General features: G+C 39.5%; 1 long non-coding RNA gene across 1 annotated transcript; it reads right to left on the reverse strand.

The window, feature by feature from the left end:
- Nucleotides 1–5,666: 5,666 nt before the first annotated feature.
- On the reverse strand, nt 5,667–7,504 carry LOC123050296 (uncharacterized). Its single transcript, XR_006423746.1, has 3 exons — nt 7,238–7,504; nt 6,439–6,546; nt 5,667–5,689 (listed from the first exon to the last, which is right to left on the reverse strand). It is a non-coding gene; the product is annotated as an uncharacterized lncRNA (long non-coding RNA).
- Nucleotides 7,505–7,827: the final 323 nt, after the last annotated feature.

A 7,827-nucleotide genomic window follows, 5' to 3' on the forward strand; every position in this document is an offset into this window, starting at 1 on the left:
AATTGCCCTACTCATGGTTTAAATTTGTGGATGATTATACAAAAAATTTATGCCGGATTGAATTTTGCTTCTAGAAACCTTTTAGATTCGGCCACGGGAGGCACTTTTATGGAAATCACTTTAGGAGATGCTACTAAACTCCTAGATAATATTATGGTTAATTATTCTCAATGGCACAGTGAAAGTTCTACTAATAAAAAAGTGCATGCGATATAAGAAATTAATGTTTTGAGTGGAAAGATGGATGAACTTATGAAATTATTTGCTACTAAGAGTGTTTCTTCTGATCCTAATGATATGCCTTTTTCTACTTTGATTGAGAATAATAATGAACCTATGGATGTGAATTTTGTTGGTAGGAATAATTTTGGTAACAATGCGTATAGAGGGAATTTTAATCCTAGGCCTTATCCTAGTAATCCTTCTAATAATTATGGAAATTCCTACAACAACTCTTATGGAAATTTTAATAAGATACCCTCTGAATTTGAGACTAGTCTTAAAGAGTTTATGAATTTAGAAAAGAATTTTAATGCTTTGCTTGAAGAGAAATTACTTAAAGTTGATGAATTGGCTAGGAACGTTGATAGAATTTCTCTTGATGTTGATTCCTTAAAGCTTAGATCTATTCCTCCTAAGCATGATATCAATGAGTCTCTCAAAGCCATGAGAATTTCCATTGATGAGTGCAAGGAAAGAACAGCTAGGATGCGTGCTATGAAAGATGCCATTATTAAAGCGTGTTCTTCCAATTTCCATGAAAATCAAGATGAAGATCTAAAAGTTATTGATGTGTCTCCCATTAAATCCTTGTTTTGCAATATGAATCTTGATAATGATGAGATTGAATATGAGTCACCTTTACCTAGAAGGCGTTCCAAAAATTCGGAGTTTTTATAGTATGATGCCAAAATTGATAAAAGTGGGACTGAAGAAAGTAAAACCTTAGAAGTTGCTAAACCCACTATTTTGGATTTCAAGGAATTTAATTATGAAAGTTGCTCTTTAATTGATTGTATTTCCTTGTTACAATCCGTGCTAAATTCTCCGCATGCTTATAGTCAAAATAAAGCGTTTACCAAACATATCGTTGATGCCCTGATGCAATCTTATGAGGAAAAACTTGAGTTGGAAGTCTCCATCCCTAGAAAACTTTATGATGAGTGCGAACCAACTATTAAAATTAAGATTAAGGATCCTGAATTTTATGCTTTATGTGATTTGGGTGCTAGTGTTTCCACTATTCCCAAAACTTTGTGTGATTTGCTAGATTTCCGTGATTTTGATAAATGCTCTCTAAACTTGTACCTTGCGGATTCCACTATTAAGAAACCTATGGGAAGAATTAATGATGTTCTTATTGTTGCAAATAGGAATTATGTGCCCGTAGACTTTATCGTTCTTGATATAGATTGCAATCCTTCATGTCCTATTATTCTTGGTAGACCTTTCCTTAGAATGATTGGTGCAATTATTGATATGAAGGAAGGGAATATTAGATTCCAATTTCCAATAAAGAAATGCATGGAACTCTTTCCAAGAAAGAAAGTCAAATTACCTTATGAATCTATTATGAGAGCCACCTATGGATTGCCTACCAAAGATGGCAATTCCTAGATCTATCTTTGCTTTTATGCCTAGCTAGGGGCGTTAAACGATAGCGCTTGTTGGGAGGCAACCCAATTTTCTTTATGTTTTTTGTTTTTGTTTCTGTTTAGTAATAAATTTATCATCTACCTTCTGTTTAGATGTGGTTTTATGTTTTAATTAGTATTTGTGCCAAGTTAAACCTATAGGATCTCCTTGGATAATAGTTATTTGATCTTGCTGTAATTTCCAGAAACTTTCTGTTCACGAAAACAATTGTTAAAAATCACTAGAACGTGGTAAAATAGTGATTCCAATTGCTGCTGATCAATAAACAAATTTCCTAGGTCTTCCTATTTTTGATGAATTTTTGGAGTTCCAGAAGTTTGCGTTAGTTACAGATTACTACAGACTGTTCTGTTTTTGACAGATTCTGTTTTTCGTGTGTTGTTTGCTTATTTTAATGAATCTATGTCTAGTAAAATTGTTTATAATCCATAGAGAAGTTGGAATACAGTAGGTTTAACACCAATATAAATAAAGAATGAGTTCATTACAGTACCTTGAGGTGGTCTTTTGTTTTCTTTCGCTAACGGAGCTCACGAGATTTCTGTTGAGTTTTGAGTTGTGAAGTTTTCAAGTTTTGGGTGAAATTCTTTTGATGGATTATGGAACAAGGAGTGGCAAGAGCCTAAGATTGGGTATGCCCATGGCACCCACAAGATAATCCAAGTACACCAAAATGTAAAAGATTGGGGATGCCCCGGAAGGCATCCCCTCTTTCGTCCACTTCCATCGGTAACTTTACTTGGAGCTATATTTTTATTCACCACATGATATGTGTTTTGCTTGGAGCGTCTTGTATTATTTGCGTCTTTGCTTTTTAGTTCACCACAATCATCCTTGCTGTACACACCTTTTGAGAGAGCCATACATGAATTAGAATTTGTTAGAATACTCTATGTGCTTCACTTATATCTTTTGAGCTTTATAGTTTTGCTCTATGTGCTTCACTTATATCTTTTAGAGCACGGTGGTGGATTTGTTTTAAAAAAACCTTTGATCTCTCATGCTTCTCTTAGATTATTTTGAGAGTCTTAAACAGCATGGTATTTGCTATGGTTATAAAAATTGGATGCTATGATCAATTTGATACTTGATAATTGTTTTGAGATATAAAGGTAGTAATGTTAGAGTCATGCTAGTGGGTAATTATGGAATTGACAAATACTTCTGTTGAAGTTGGCAAGTCCCGTAGCATGCACGTATGGTAAAAGTTATGTGACAAATTTGTTGCATGAGGTGCTCTTTTGATTGTCTTCCTTATGATTGGCAGTCGGGGACGAGCGATGGTCTTTTCCTACCAATCTATCCCTCTAGGGGCATGCGTAGTAGTACTTTGCTTCGAGGGCTAAGTAAACTTTTGCAATAAGTATATGAGTTCTTTATGACTAATGTGAGTCCATGGATATACGCACACTCACCCTTCCACCATTGCTAGCCTTTCTAATACCGCGCACTTTTCGCCGGTATCATGCACCCATTATTTACCTTCCTCAAAACAGCCACCATACCTACCTATTATGGCATTTCCATAGCCATTCCGAAATATATTGCCATGCAACTTTCCACCGTTCCGTTTATTATGACACGCTTCATCATTGTCATATTGCTCTTTGCATGATCATGTAGTTGACATCGTATTTGTGGCAAAGCCACCGTTCATAATTCTTTCATACATCTCACTCATGATTCATTGCATATCCCGATACACCGCCGGAGGCATACACATAGAGTCATATTTGTTCTAAGTATCGAGTTGTAATTGTTGAGTTGTAAGTAAATAAAAGTGTGATGATCATCATTATTAGAGCATTGTCCCACTGAGGAAAGGATGATGGAGACTATGATTCCCCCACAAGTCGGGATGAGACTCCGGACGAAAAAAAAAAGAGGCCATAAAAAAAGAGAAAAGGCCCAAATAAAAAAATGAGAGAAAAAGAGAGAAGGGACAATGTTACTACCCTTTTTTCCACACTTGTGCTTCAAAGTAGCACCATGATCTTCATAATAGAGAGTCTCTTATGTTATCACTTTCATATACTAGTGGGAATATTGTTGGGGAACATAGTAATTTCAAAAAAAATCCTACGCACACGCAAGATCACGGTGATGCATAGCAACGAGAGGGGAGAGTGTTGTCCACGTACCCTCGTAGACCGAAAGCGGAAGCGTTAGCACAACGCGGTTGATGTAGTCGTACGTCTTCACGATCCGACCGATCAAGTACCGAACGTACGGCACCTCCGAGTTCAGCACACGTTCAGCTCGATGACGTCCCTCGAACTCCGATCCAGCCGAGTGTTGAGGGAGAGTTTCGTCAGCACGGCGGCGTGGTGACGATGTTGATGTTCTACCGACGTCGAGCTTTGCCTAAGCACCGCTACAGTATTATCGAGGTGGACTATGGTGGAGGGGGGCACCGCACACGGTTGGGAGAGATCAACTGATCAACCAATGTGTTTAGAGGTGCCCCCCTGCCCCCGTATATAAAGGAGCAAGGGGGGTGCGGCCGGCAAGGGGAGAGGCGCGCCGGAGGAGTCCTACTCCTACCGGGAGTAGGACTCCCCCCCTTTTCCATGTTGGACTAGGAGAGAGAGGGGGAAGTGGTGGAGGGGAGGAAGGAAAGGGGGGCGCCGCCCCCTTCTCCTTGTCCTATTCGGACTGGGGGGAGGGGCGCGCGGCCCTGCCCTAGCCTCCTCTCCTCTCTTCCACCAAGGCCCACTAAGGCCCATTAAGTTCCCGGGGGGTTCCGGTAACCTCCCGGTACTCCGGTAAAATCCCAATTTCACCCGAAACACTTCCGATATCCAAACATAGGCTTTCAATATATCAATCTTCATGTATCGACCATTTCGAGACTCCTCGTCATGTCCGTGATCACATCCGGGACTCCGAACAATCTTCGGTACATCAAAACATATAAACTCATAATATAACTGTCATCGTAACCTTAAGCGTGCGGACCCTACGGGTTCGAGAACTATGTAGACATGACCAAGACACGTCTCCGGTCAATAACCAATAGCGGAACCTGGATGCTCATATTGGCTCCCACATATTCTACGAAGATCTTTATCGGTCACACCGCATAACAACATACGTTGTTCCCTTTGTCATCGGTATGTTACTTGCCACTACTAGGAAAAACACTACCAGTAGCGTAGGTTTTTTTGCATACCAGTAGCATGGGTTCCCGCGCTACTACTACGACGCTACAGCTAACTTTTAGCTGTAGCGCGTTTTTTACCCCGCGCTACAGCTAGAATAGTTAGTAGTAGCGCGGTGCCATCCGCGCTACTACTATTTGAACCCGCGCTACTACTAACAAAATAGCAGTAGCGCTTCTAGTATACCAGGCGCTACTATTATGCTAGGTACTAGTAGCGTGTAGTTTTCTCCCAGCGCTACTACTAACAAATTATGAATTAAAAAAATAAAAATTACATACGTTATTCATAGATAGAAATCAGGGACACGTCCAGTGCAAAATAAATTAAACGCACACAACCAAAGGTGGGTATCTTCCCTAATGTTCCACCACCAGCCTAAACAGACCACTTCTCTAGATGTATCTAGCAAGGCTCGGAGTGCAGACGCCGGCGGACCCAAATCCTCCCTCACCCTGAACGATGGCATCAAGGTCCTCCACCTCGGCGACATCCAGCGTCGGGATCACATCGACGATCATCCGTGCGGCGCGGTCGCCAGGCTTCACGGCGAAGTCCACCTCTGAGTGGTTGAAGAGCCCGATGCCCACCAGGCTGTCGTAGTCAATGTCCATCACCCCTACGGCCAAGTCAGGAAAGTGAAAACTTGTTAGTACGCGTCAATGTTCAAATCCCGCTAGGTATTTTCTTTCTTTTTAGCACATGCACATGCACATGCATCAATTGTAACAGTCGGAGGCTAGTCCTTACTTGTTGCATGAGACGTGAAGAAGGCCAGGTCCCCTCCTTGTTGCACGAACGAATCAAAGGAAGACACTGCCGCGGGACATGAAGAAGGTCGAGTCCCCTCCTTCTGTAAATAGCTCAGGTGCCTGAAGTTGCAAGGAATGTCAATACAACAAACTCATAGTAATGCATAATAAAAAGAAAAGAAAAAACATGAATCCTAAAGAAAAAAGAAAAAAAATATGAATCCTAAAGATCATTATATGGGTCAGGATAATGTGGGTAACAATATTCATCAATAAGAACAATGGCTTGTACATTAAAGGATAAGAATGGCACTATAGTTACACTTCCAGGTAAACATTGCTTTACATAACTTATATTAACCATAGAGAAATCCTAAAATTCAAGCTACGAAGTAATATAGCTTCAATACACTATTAAGATGATACATTTACTACTGTAGATATACAACATAGTTTGGATGCATGCTGCATACCAAAGGTAATCTGATCGTGTAAAAATAAAGCTACAATGCTGCACCAAGAAGTATCAATTGTTGATTTTAGAGGTATTAAACTGACACACTTCGATCACAGAGATCAATATCTACTAGAATATAAACAGGTATGTGAAAACACCAACTCTTTACATAAAAAAAAGATGGAGCAGTACCTTTTTTTGCAGTATCCGCGCTGCCAAATTCGGCCAACAAAGAGCTCATATATGAAAAAATTTGTAGCGGGATCAATTTCCATGGTGTCATAAGATACATAGCAAGAAAGAGAAGACTTTTCTTTAAAGTATCTCTAGATGTAAGCTAAGAGAAATTTGAGATGCAAAAATATTGGATCTATATTAAAAATGGTGTGAGTAGTGAAGATATAAATGTTACCTAGCTTTGTAATGCCAACCAATATTCAGTCGGAAGTAGACATCATAAAAGAGTACCAACAGGCTGCTGTTACTTTTGTAGTTATAGCTTCTATTAATTGGCTGCTATCTGCATACATGGAAAATTTAGAAAACAATAGCTACACGATATGGAGAATAGAAAAAGGGTAGAAGTGCCAAGTGGCAACGCATACAGTATGTAAATTAGGTGCAGGTGACAAACATGCATGTATAGCGTGTAATGTTGGGAAAACCAAATCCTTAAAAGTATAGGAGTGCATAATGCCATAATCTAAGAAAATTCACTCGGTCAAGATATATTCCTGAATTGCATCTAACAATAATTGTCATTATCAATGAAGCTTGCCAAGTTCTATCATAATCATGAACTCCTTCTCAACAAAAAGAAAGATAAGGAACCTGCCAGTGAGTCTATGGTTCTTTTCTTTATTCAATGAAACATGGAGTACACACATGTCTAGATGGGAAATTTGAGTGCTGGTGGTTGTAGAAAAAGAAGTAAACACCTAAACATATATGATGAAACCAAGGATGGAGTTAGTATCAACTCGGATAAATTTGTCCCAATCCAGATGACAGTTGCAACGTTCTTAAGGAAAAATTAATATGTTGTTCATGGACTATGTGTCTGCTTCTAGGCTACAACTCAGACACCACATTATCTATCTTCTCTGCAACAACATAGTAATTCTTCATCTACATCTGTTTTAGGGACAGAATAAACTGCGACAATTACGCTCACCTAAACTGTTAGCAATCTCATAGGAAACTTCACTTACAACATGCGCTGGGCAGTATGGATAGATTGCAGCAAAACGCCTCACATATTTTTTCTACGGTGTCCATCCACGTGTTGTGGCATTGGAAGAAGATCCAACCAATGATTCCATGAACTGAGAACCTGCGACACCAATTTGTTGAATATCCTCAACCACTTTATTTAATACAGAGAAAACAGAACACAAGATTAGCGAACTCGAACTCAAAGCCGAATAGAGCAAGAATCGCAAAAACTCCAATGGATTACTCTGCATCAGGGATGGCACATACTTCAGCATACTACACGGTACATATTGTTTCTCCTTGCCCGCCATAATAACGGAATAATCAGAGATATCTACCCAGTATATGTAGCATATTGTTTTAATGGCTCAGGATGGACACATCTTCATAACCTGGAAAATCAACATGTAGCATCCAACTAATTGGTTAAGGTTTCAGAAAACACCATGTGTGCTTGTACAGTATGTAAATTTTCAGAAACACTATTTGGTCACATAATTGATGAACGAGATTGGTACAGTATGCATGCATGTATGAATTGGTGCTTGTGTAGCCCCATTTCCCACTCCGTAGTACAAGTATTTTT

Source organism: Triticum aestivum, chromosome 2D, assembly GCF_018294505.1.
Source record: "Triticum aestivum cultivar Chinese Spring chromosome 2D, IWGSC CS RefSeq v2.1, whole genome shotgun sequence".
NCBI classification, from domain to species: domain Eukaryota; kingdom Viridiplantae; phylum Streptophyta; class Magnoliopsida; order Poales; family Poaceae; genus Triticum; species Triticum aestivum.